The sequence below is a fragment of the Vombatus ursinus genome, unplaced genomic scaffold, assembly GCF_900497805.2.
Source record: "Vombatus ursinus unplaced genomic scaffold, bare-nosed wombat genome assembly UNPS02014945.1, whole genome shotgun sequence".
NCBI classification, from domain to species: domain Eukaryota; kingdom Metazoa; phylum Chordata; class Mammalia; order Diprotodontia; family Vombatidae; genus Vombatus; species Vombatus ursinus.
This window is the reverse complement of record NW_020954723.1, coordinates 11,559,137-11,571,763: the sequence shown is the minus strand read 5'-3', so window position 1 is coordinate 11,571,763 and position 12,627 is coordinate 11,559,137. Positions and strand designations below refer to the sequence as shown.

Below are 12,627 nucleotides of genomic sequence, written 5' to 3'. Positions count from 1 at the left end.
ATACCACTTCCTTCATAAAGTCTTTCCTGATTCCCATTTCCCTCCAGAGATAGGGAACCTATTGCCTTGAGGCCACATGTGGCCTTCTACATCCTTTGGTGGGGCCTTTTGACTGAGTCCAAGTTTTGCAGAACAAATCCTTTTATTAAGTGGATTTGTTCTGTGAAGTTTGGATTCAGTTAAAGGAGCACACTTGAGGATCTAGAGGGCCACATGTGGCCTCGGGGCCACAGGTTCCCCACCCCTACTCCTATACAAATGATTATGATCTTCCCTACAAAACCACACACAGCAGTTTTTACGTAAGCCCTTCTTTTGCAATGTTTTATAATATAATTAGTCATATGTGTGTCTTATTCATGAGAGCAAGGACCATGACTTACTTATCTAAACACTATATCTCTCCCATTACATAGTACAGTGCCCTGCATACAAAGGACACTTACATATTTGTTGAATGAATGAATCATTCAATCCACATGCCCTGCACACAAGATACCTTTTTAGCAAAATTGTAGCAAATTAAATTTTGGGCCATGCCAACTGAAAAATTATAACAAACTAGTATGAGAATGTTCCCTAAGCATCAAATGTAAATAGACTTAAAGTTTTAGTTTAGATATCCTTTCATTTGAATCCAAATGTATGAACTAAAATCAGCAGGAGGACATCTTTTGTCAACAGGCATCTCCTTTTTGTTTACCTTGTACCATTCGGTTCAAGGTTACAGAGCTGCTCTTATACCCAACTCTCAATTATTTGTATTAACGGCCGGAAGCCTAATCAGAAATAATGCAAATTTATGTATTGTATACGCACTGCATAATTACTTTATGTACATTTTACATAATGTATATAAAGCAATACACACACACACATACACACATATATAGACATAGACATAAACTTTTCAAATCCTAAAGTAATAAACGTAAATGTAAGCTATTATTATATTAGCCCTGGATTTTTGTCTCTGGAGTTGTCCTGGCTGCTTAACTTTTTCAAATTCCCTCTGTAACTGCCAATTTCACATTTTTGTGTTGATTTGGTAGGAGTGAACAATAAAAACATGAAAAGGAAAGTAGTATTATTTCTGAAACTCTTGCCCAGAAATAAAATGAGAAGATTTCAAGGAGTATCACTTTCAAAGGATGGAGCTCTCTTGTGTTATCTTGTTCTTCTTCACACGATACATACAAACCCAGAAGTACTAAGTGAATAGGTTCAATTTTAGCATTATTCAACATGAGAAACTGCAGTCAGAAAAGAATGAAGTATGTTAGCTTTGATCCTGTTTGAGTGAGAGAGGGCCAGAAAGGACGGAAGGTCCTATTCATCATGTGTTTACGACGAAGGCATTAATCATGATAGCACCATGCCTTATGCAGTAAAAGCTATGGATCAGGAAACATACGGAAACGGTTTTCAGAGAAGTACATTTTTCTTGCGATCATCCACTTTCACAATCAAAACACCCTTCTATCCAGTGCACCTCGTATATTTCTAACCCAACATCTCCATTTATGTTTCCCAGCCCTGTAGTTAAAATGAAATATTAGCTCATGTTGGATTATGTTTAAGAGTCTTGAGAAATGTTCCGGCAGCTGTGGCCTTCCTAGAAGAATGAGAAAAAAAGATTTGCCCTCTGGGGATAAAGTCAACCTAAACTACCAAAGACTTCCTCTACTAGTGGTTGCCTAAAGCTTATTGTGTGTGTCCTCAAAATGTCATAGTTTGGAGGTCACCTATGAGGTGATCAAGGGTTGGTTACCTTTTCTATATGGAGTTCTTTATAGGGACTTATGTTGGAACCAAAAGACAACTCAGAGATAATTTAATCCATCTACTTTATTTTGCTGATGAGGGAACTGAGGTCAAATGAAATGTGTTCAAGTTCATACAATTCTATTCGACAAGTGTTTATTAAGTCCTTACTGTTTCCCAGTCATTACAATAAGCATTGACAGTACCAAGATAAAAAATGGCAGAACTAAGTTTAGAATCTAGTTCTCCTTATGCTCAGTCTTTCGATTCTTTCCTTTATACCATATAGCCACATAAAGTAATAAACAATATTTTGAAAAATTGGAAATTCTTTTCAACTTTTAAATACCAATTTCTGATATCTGATAGGAGTGCTGTAAAGGGGAAAATAAATTCACCCATACATTCTCAATATTAATAATACATTTTCATTAGCATATTATCACTATTAGCATGCTATCTCCATGGTTAAGATATTATTTTTAGCCACTTAGGGAAACAGTAAGTGTATATTTTTACCACTTTGGGCTTGTGTTCATGTCATAACTCATGATTTTCTTCATGAACAAATTATGTAATTAAAAAATCTTGGGTTTATGTAATAAAAATTATCTAATAAAGTTATCTAATAAATTATCTAGTAAAAATAAGCTGGATTATTACCCTAAGTCATAGGTTCTCAAAGTAGGTGATACTGTCCCATAAGGGGTGCTGGAATGATGGGGGAGCGGGAGTAGTGTCAGGTGAAATTGGGGGGCATTGAATAAAAATAAGGGGGCAGTAAAACATAAGGAAAGAAGAGAAGGGAAGTTCTTCTTTTGGTAAAGGTCAATGTAAATCATTTTAAAATATCCTGAAAGGAAATTTGTGAATGAATTGGAATTTTTTTCTTTTTTTTTCTTTTTCACTAGTTTCTAGCATAGTATATAGTAGGTACATAATAAGTGTTTATTGATTAAATGACTAAGAAAAGATAAGTTCTAAAAGAGTCAGAAAAATATCTATAAATTTACAGGGAGAAAATTGAAGTTAGTTTAGTAAAAGTATCAATTGCTGTTTAATCCAAGGAATGGTAACCTATGTCATAGTCACCAAATGTGGGAGATAAAATATTTTTTTGATAACAAAGTTATTAAAATTTGCCAGAACTGTGGAAAGCACAAAGGGAGAAAAAGTTTGCCCCATTAGTCAGCCTCTCTATCCTCTCAACAATCCGTAATGTTTCACTTTCTATATTTGTGTGTTATCCCTGTCCTAGTAACTGCACAAAGGCAAGAATTAAGTTAATTTTGTATCTTTTCCTTAATAGTGCTCTGCACTGTTAGTAGTAGGTGCTTTAGGAATGTTTATTAAATGAGAGTCTGGGAGCAGCAGTCTCACCTCTAACTCAGAACTTTTGTAGCCTGACCAGCAACCTCGGGTTGATCTCTCCCAAAATGGCACCTACTGTCAAGGATCAGCTGATTGTGAATGTCCTAAAGGAAGACCAGGTTCCCCATAACAAGATAAACAGTGATCACTGTTGTTGAGGTTGGTGCAGTTGGCATCGCATGTGCCATCAGTATCTTAGTGAAGGATTGGCTGATGAACTTGCCCTAGTTGATGTAATAGAAGACAAACTAAAGGGAGAGATGATAGATCTCCACCATGGCAGCCTTTTCCTAAATGCCAAAGATTGTTTCTGGCAAAAACTACAGTGTGACTGCAAACTCAAAACTGGTTGTTGTTTTACAGCTGGGGCACATCAACAGGAGGGAGAATCTTAAATTGGTCCGGTGCAATATTAATATCTTTAAATTCATCATTCCCAATATTGTTAAATACAGCCCTAATGGCAAGCTGCTTATTGTTTCCAATTCAGTGGATATTTTGACATATGTGGCCTGGAAGCTAAGTGGTTTTCCAAAGAACCATGTAGTGGGAAGTGGTCACAATATGGATTCTGCCCATTTTTATTGCCTAATGAGGGAAAGACTTGGTGTCCCTTCTTCAAGGTGTCATGGATGGGTCCTTGGGCAACATGGAGACTCCAGTGTTCCTGTGTGGAGTGGTATGAATGTTGCTGGTGTCTCAGAAGAATCTTTATCCTGCTTTGGGAACTGATGCTGATTCAGAGAATTGGAAAGTTGTTCATAAACAGGTGGTTGAAAGTGCTTATGTGATGATCAAGCCGAAGGCCTATACTTCCTAGACCATTCGCTTGTCTGTGGCAGATCTGGCAGAAAGAATTGTGAAGAATCTTAGGAGAGCGCATCCAATTTCCACCATGATTAAGGGCCTATATGGCATTAATGAGGATGTCTTCCTTAGTGTCCCATGTGTCTTGGGGCAGAATGGCATTTCAGATGTGGTGAACATAAATCTGAATTCAGAGAAGGAAGGCTGTTTAAAGAAGAGTGCAGATATTCTTTGGGCAATCCAGAAGTAGATGCAATTTTAAAGCCTTTTAATGTGCTGCCATTTTACTATCAAGGGAACATGACAGTGGTTAGGGCTTATGTATGATGTGCTTTTCAAATAGGTCAAATCCTTCCTCTGATTAGTGATTGAACACCAGAAATGTAAATCCTGTGAACACACTCTAGTCTCTTCCTAAAGTTAGAAATGGGGAATAGAACAATATGGCTACTATTTGTTAAACCCTTTGTTGTTTGCATATGATGCTGGATATGACTTGCACAGTCTCAGTAGTTGGTATCAAGCAGAGCCAGCACCCCACAGGTATATAACTACCTACTTTGTATGTAGGTGCTACAGGTTCCCATAGGTCCAGAAGACAACATTACTGGATACAAAACACTATATAGTAGTAACACTTTATTGATGCATTGACTGCCTTTGTGCTCCCCTTCATTAGGGCTCTACAGTATGGCCCCATTTATCACCCTTCCAGAGGATCTGATTTTGTGTGTGTGTGTGTGTGTGTGTGTGTGTGTGTGTGTACAACAAAGCAACCAATTCCTCAAGTATCAAAGTAACTCTAAATACTGAATAAACAACAAATAACTGATAAAAAGGAATGTTTATTAAATGAATGAATGAATGCAGAAATGAATGAGTGAAGAGCCTAGTCTCTTCTAAGAGTCTTAAGACTGGGATTCAGGAACAAAAGCTTCAGAGATTCTGACGATGAATGTGTTAGTGAAGTGATTTTTTTTGTGACAAGATTTCCAGATTTTTCTTATGTAGAGATGTACCCCTTCTTCTCATGAAGAGGACACTAAAGAAAGATGTAGCATGCTACCTCAGAAAGGTCTAATAATGCAGATCACCTATAAAACTGACACTAACCTAACCAGTAGACACATTTTTTCCTTCCATTGACTTATTATTCATATTTTAGTGTATATGTGTCTATGCATGTGTTTGTATGCTATGGTTAAAGAACCACAGAGATAATTAGTGAGCTAGTAAATTGTGACTCTTATTGTACAACTGATGTTTGTTTAAGTGAAGTACATCAAAGTACATCTAAGTGCATCAAAAGAAATATAAAACTATCTCAACTTTGGGAAAGTAAGAATAGAAACATTCGTTCACTGTTCAATCTTTGTGCTCACCATCTTTGTGACTCCTCAGATCATAACTCTTCCCTCTTCACCAACTCCTTCTATGTGCTTTCTCCCCTATTAAAATATAATCTACTTCTGGGCAGGCATATTCTCACTTTTCTATTTGTATCCTCAAAAGTTATAATAGTGCTTCACATATAGTAAGCACTTAATAAATGCTTTTCATTAATCACTAATAATGCATTACCTTGCCATTCTCCAAAATAATTTTGACTTGTTAATAGCCTTCAATGAGGACAACATTTGCTCTTGTTCATTCATATCCAATTCTTCATAACCATGGGGTTTTCTTGGCAGAGATACTGGAATGGTTTGTTATTTCCTTTTCCTGCTCTTTTTATAGATGAGGAAGCTGAAACAAACAGAGTTAAGTGAGTTGTTCAAGGTCTCACAGTTAGTCTGAGGCCAGATTTGAACTCAGGAAGATGTCTCACTCCAGGCTCAGCACTTTATCCACTATGCCACCTGGTGGTCCTAATGAGGACAACACACATCAGTAAAATAATTTGAGAATGCATTTGTCAAGATAGGCCTAATTTATTGATCACTCATGGACATTAAACAATCAACTGTGTACAAGCAGCCTGAAAAGCATACATATCTGCTGAGAAACTATACTTTTCAGCTTTTACTGTGTTAGGTTTCTACTTTCCATCAAGATTAGAACCATCAAAGTTATGAACTTCTAAATATTATAATTGCTTAATTCCTCTGGCCTCAAACTTTCCAAGTTCTAGTTTTTCTATATGATAAGAAAACACAGAATTATTCAATTTCAAAATTAGATGGGAACTTGGAAATCATCTAGTTTAACCCATGATGGAAAGGATTCTGCACCTCACTGCAAGCTAGCTGTGTGACCAGGGGTAATGATTTGAGAAGCCATCATTCAATCTTTGCTTAAAGACCTCCAATGATTCCAGAGGCAGACTATTTACTGTTGTGATGGTTCTCTACCCTTGGGTGTCCTCAAGATACTTTCAGGAGGTTCTTGAGGCCAAATTACTTTCTGAATAATACTAAGACATTTTAATTTCTAATATGATAGATATCAATAGATATAACTTACATAAACAAAAACTCTTTGGGGATTTCAATAATTTTTATAGAACTGCTGTACTACTTAATAGCACTAATTGTTATTCTTTTCCTTTTAAACAGTATTTTTTCCAATTACATGAAAAAACAATTTTTAACATTCATTTAAAAAAATGAGTTCCAAAATTTCTCCTTTCCCTCCCCTCTGCCTTTCTGAAATAGTAAGCAATTTGAAATAATTCATATACAGAACAGCACTAATTGTTAGGAAGTTTCTCCATCAAGTCTAAATTTGTCTCTTCCCAATTCTTATATACTATAGACTTAATGACCTTTATCATTCTGGTTGTCCTGCTTTGTACACATTTCAGCCTATCGACATCCCTCCTAAATTTCTTTGCCCTAAACTTGACACAGTACTTAAGCAATTGGCTGACCATGCAGTGTACAGTAGGACATGTACAAACATTTAATTATTCCTGGAAGTCATGCCTCTCTTAATGCATCCTAAGAGCTTTTGTGTCCGTTGACATATATTAAACTTGGAATTAGAGTTGGAGTTGGTTAGAGGTGGGAAAAGGAAAGATTCTTTTTTTTTTTTTAAGAGAGATGGCATTTTGGGCTTTTTGCCTTCTGCTTTTGCCAATGATCCAATTTCCCTCCAGGGATCACTCAGAGAAGACCTCTTCCCCCAGAAGGCAAGAAAGTTCAAACAATGGCTCTAGATAATGAGGAGAGTCTTATGCAAAAGGACTTGAGCCCAGGTTGACAATTTATTTGTAATCCCTTGAGGACTTCCCTTTCAAGGATACATCTACTGCCTTCTAATCTAGGCCACTGGGGATCACTAAGACCCTCAACCCTCTAATTTACCTTTAGCTATCAACAGAAACTACGGTATTAGTCAATAATCACTTTGAAATTAGTTTTTCAGAGGATGTTTGCATTTTAATAAGTGATTCTTAATGACTAAAAGTCCTTCAAAGAAATGAAACTCTAATGGTAGACTTTTAAAGCTTTGTTTTGTTTTATTTTGAAAATGCAGGCAAGAAAGCCTGTGCTATTTTCCCCTTAATTATTAAAAATAATTGAAGCACTCCTAAGTAGGAATGGTCCAATATGACACTTTTTTAGAAATAGCATCTGTATCAATTGGACCACATTCTGTACTTCTATCTGAAATTGAGAGTGTTTTATCTTCTGGGTTTGAGATTCAAACAAACTGTTATGAAGACCCAACTCAGAAGAATTTTGTAAGTCATCTGATTTCTTCACACTACCTGCCCATTTTTACAATTTCCTTCATCCTATCACCTCTAAGAAGCAAACCTTTCTGGCTCCAGGGGAGGCAATTAAGTGGTTTTTTTTTTTGGTTTCAGATGGTTTCCTGCTGGGTTCCCAGCTGCATTCCCAAGCATCCATGGAGATAGAGCAAGATTGTAAATAAATGATTTAGTTAAGTAAAATAAGTGCTTTTATACAAACCAGATAGGGCCAGTTTGGGGACAATAAACTGCATGAAGACAAGCCATCCCCTAATAATTCAAAACTGATGATATTTTGCCCTGCCATCTAGGAGCAATCTTCATTACACCCTAAAGTCTAGATGACTAAAACCTTTATTTTCACTCTTCTATAATCATCTCTTTCAAATAAAAGGGTTTTTTTGTTTGTTTTTTTCTGTTGTTGTTTAAGTGGACTAATATACAACTTTAATTCCTTCCTTGAAACACTCCTTTGGGTGTAAAACCTTTCCCTTTCCCAACTCAATATTTATGTTTTCTGCAAATGGTTCTTATACAGGATGTAATTGATTTAGCTCAATATTCTTAACCCTTTGGGACTTTTATAGTCTCACACACACGCACGCACACACACACACACACACACACACACACCTATTCATGCACAGGGACAGAGTATTTCCTTGATCACACCCACCTTCACCAGGATGCTTGGAGCCAAACCTGGCAGATGGTTAATCCAAGTTTCAAATGAAGCTCATTGCAAACACTTGCAGCCATAAACTTGTCAGATTTGATCAATGAAGGCCTTTTCCTGAACCATTTTAAACATTCTGGACAAGTGCTAGGAACATTGCAGACTTGGGGCATGGTTTCAGTTAGGAATTTGAAAGAGGGTGGTTGGTTGAAGATTTCCTTGAAGAAAATAGCAAAAAGGATGTAGATGAGAACAAACTAAAGAAAGATTCACCACATACACTGTGTGTCAGTGACTAGTTTAAGGTCCTTCAGAAATAGAAAAGACTAAATAATTCTTGGTCATTTTTTTTCTTGTTTGTGAAGACCTGATAATCATAGTGACTGGCCATATTTCTGGAGACCTCTGGGGCTTGATTGCTAACAAAGGGATTTCACAAAAGTTTTCACCTTCTTTTACCTTGCATCATGGGAAAAATGACAAAAAAGGCCTCTTTCCTGTCAGAGTTGGACTATGCTTCTAGTATATAAAATAGCCAGTGTCTTTGTCCTTAGCATAGATGATACCTATCTAGGAAGACTCTTTCAAACTGGAACACTAAATTTTTGTTTACCATTTATCAACCACATATTCAGCACCACATAAAGCACTAAGAACCTTGCTTTCCTTGCCAGGAATGAGCTTACAATCCAGTTGAAGAAACTCACAGAAAAGCTAGATAAATTAAAGAACACTGCAAGATGTAAGCAAGACAAGAGAACTGACGACATCACAAGGTCATACAAAGAGAGCAACAAATGAATGGTAAAGAAATAGAAGGTGAGAGACGGAGAAAAAACTTCCTATTGTACTACACAAATCTCCAGAATTTCCAAGTCTAACAGCAAACATATCATCATCTGGAAGCAACTCTGTAGAATTCATGGTAGAGATGGGGCTGGGAAATGTTATTCATTTTATAAATCACCAAATGACACTTTGGGAGTGAAAATATGCTTGAGCTTGCTATATGAAATTCTATAGTGTCATTTTTGGTGTGTAAGGAGGAAAAGAATTAAAGAATGCTTCATGTTGCTTCAAAGTCTAAACGAATACCCAGACTACTGTTGTAAATTGCTTTGTTTACCTTTACTCAGATTCCTTTAAAAATAGATGCTAAGTAGAAATATACACAAGGTGTTTGGAAATGAATCATCAGTGAAATAGACTCAGAGATCATTCCAGGCTCTCTTCCTTTCAATCTATCTTGCATACAGCAACCACATTAATCTTCTTTAAATATTGCTTTCATCAAGTCAATCCCCTGATTATTTTTTAAGTGTAGTTATATCCTATTCCTCAGACACAAGTCTCAATACCTCTGTTTAATTTTCATGGCCCTCTATGATCCAACTCTACCCTACTCATCTAGCCTTATTTCCTGATACTCATCAACATTTCCTCTGCTAAAATCAGGTTGGTCCCTTCATGATCCTTTGCCTGGAATATACTACCTTCTCTCATCCATATAACACTTTTACAAATACTCCTCATCTTTCAAGACCTAGCCCACCAGAAATCTTTCCTGGAATTTTTAAGCCCAATGTGTATTCTTATTGAACTTCTCCAAAATTTTTTAGCCTATTTCACACAATTCATTAATTAAACATAGACAATTTTTCATGGCTCGTAGAAATTTCTTTTGTGTTCATTGTATCTCCACAATTACAATAAAAATGCGCTAAGGGCAGGGCTCACATCTTCTGTTTCTTCTGTATTCCCCATATTATTTACTATACTGAAGAGTATAGGGAAGACACTCAATAAATGTTGATTTTTTTGTACTTACTTGTACAGCCACTTGACCATGTTGATGGATAAGAATTCAGCATTTAAAAATATTTTAAAAGGTTTATTGATGCCTTTTATTTTTACATCGTTATTAAATTTAAGAGGTATTTCTAGACAGGGGACTAGGATAAACTACTTTTGTTTACCCCAAAATGACTTTTCCCTCCACCAGGAGACTTCCATTTCCTGCTGCTTCCACCTGGTTTGCAATCCAATGTGAGAAGGGAAACAAGACCTTCCTCTTACTGCCCTTCCCCCCCTTCTGTATGTTGCTGTTCATGTCCACTGAGGAAAGGCTAGTTGAAGCCAACAGAAACTTCCATTTTTCCAGCAAAAGACAACTTCTACCTCCTACTACCAGCCTGATCTCCCAACTGGGTTATGGAGAGCCTATGGTGCAGATAGATACAAACTTCCCTTTGACCTCAGCCCTCTCACATCCTACTCTACCTTTCTCTTGAGGAAAGAGGAAGAGAGGAATGTACATGGGAATGTGCAAGTTTGACTTCCTTCTCCTGCTATAGTTTCCTGCCTAATCTTCAGCCTTCAGATAGAAAAGGAAAAATGAAATGCGGCCTCTGATATGTCCATCTGCCTTGCATCTTTTCTTCTACTCATCTCTACACTGATCTTTAGCTTCCTCTGAGAAGAGATGTGGAGCTTTGTACTCAATGATGAACATTCTCACACTTGGTTACTCTACACATCCCCCTGATTCTGAACTCTGATTGATGACATCCAAACACCATTCATTATCTCCTGCCACCCAATTCTTTATTCTTACCCCTTTCTCTAACCAAATGTCATCCATCCCTTCCACTGTGTCCTCTGTAATACCTGTTCCATAGGTATTAAATGTTCAATCATACTAAATCTTTTCCTGTCCTACTCCTATCTTCTAGCGGTTATTGAAACCTGACTTCCTCTGGAAGATACAGCATCTCTGATCCCCCATTCTAGTGTTAGCTGTATTTTCACTTATTACTCTTAGCTCATTGGTCAAAGTAGGGGTGTTGGAATACTCCTTACTCCCTATTGCCACTTCCAGATTCTCCCCTTACCTCCATTATTCAGTAACCTCTTTTTCTTTGAGGTTCATGCATTTCATATCCACCACTCAATTAAAATCCTGATAGCTGTTGTCTACAGACTTCCAGATCACTCCTCTTCCTTCTGCAATAAATTTGGTACCTACCTCACAATTTTTCTCTCTCCCCTAACTCTTCCCCTCATACTAGAGCTTATCAACATATGTATTGACTCACCCTCAAATACTCTAATCTCTCAGTCCCTCAATCTGTGAATTTCCCATGACCTTCTTCCACCCCACCTCAGTCACACTCAAATATTTACACTTGATTTTGCAATCACCCACAAATGCACCAAATCCACATTCTAGATTGTCTTTTCTACTCCACCTCTGCCTTCTATTACCAGACTCTGCTCTTTGCCCACAATGTGAATGTCATTCCCTTAGCCCCTTATTTCTCTCCCAAGCCATCACCCCTAATTAGGCACTCTTTCCTGTTCTTGACCCTTTAGTGAACTAGAGCAACTCTACATCATCTTCTTCTCTTGAGTCCCTAGTCTCCTTATTGTATTTCCTATCACACCCTGCCAAGGCTCAGCCTTAGATTTCTTCCACCCTTCTTTTATATTCCTTTCTATACACTTGGTGCTGAAAGAAGGTGGAGAAAATCATGTAATTGCTCTGGTTAGTTTCACTACAAATACATTACACAACTTCAACTGAGCCCTCACTGTGGCTAAGCAATCCTCCATTATCAACTCACTATTTCACTTTCCAGTGGTTTTTCCCAAACCTTTTTCATCTCTCCTCAAACTTCCTGTGGCTGTCCCTCTTTCCATCCTCTAAACTGAGAACATCGCCTTACATTTTACAGAAAAAAATGAAGTCATTCACCATGACCTCTCTCTTCTCCCCTTTTCCTCATCTCATGTTAATTATATGCCTTGTGGAACTATCTCCTCCCTCATCCCTGTCTCACATGAAGAGGTAGCCTCAATTCTTAATAAAGCTAGCACACTGCTTTTACAAGCAATCCTATTCTATCCCATTTCTCCCATCAGATTACCCTATTGGTCATCCTCATTATAACATTTGTGTTCATTCTATCCCTCTCTACTGCCTCCTTCTCTACTGGCAACAAACTTGCCAATGTCTCCCCAATCCTCAAAAAAGATCTTACTTGACCCTTTCATTCACAATAACTATCATCCTATATCTCATCTATAGCTCTATCTCTATATTCTGTATCTCTTTGTGGCAAAACTCCTTTAAAAGGTCCCCTAAAATAGGTACCCCACTTTTTCTTCTCTCACTCTCTTCCTAACTCCTACAATCCAGTGTCTGATGTCATCATTCCACAGAAACTGTTCTCTCCAAAATTACCAGTGCTGTCTTAATTGCCAAATCCAATAGCCTCTTCTCAGTTCTTATTCCCCTCGACCTCTCTGCAGT

General features: G+C 37.3%; 1 pseudogene; it reads left to right on the top strand.

Moving 5' to 3' along the window:
- Positions 1-3,200: 3,200 nt before the first annotated feature.
- LOC114030045 lies at positions 3,201-4,192 on the top strand (annotated as a pseudogene).
- Positions 4,193-12,627: the final 8,435 nt, after the last annotated feature.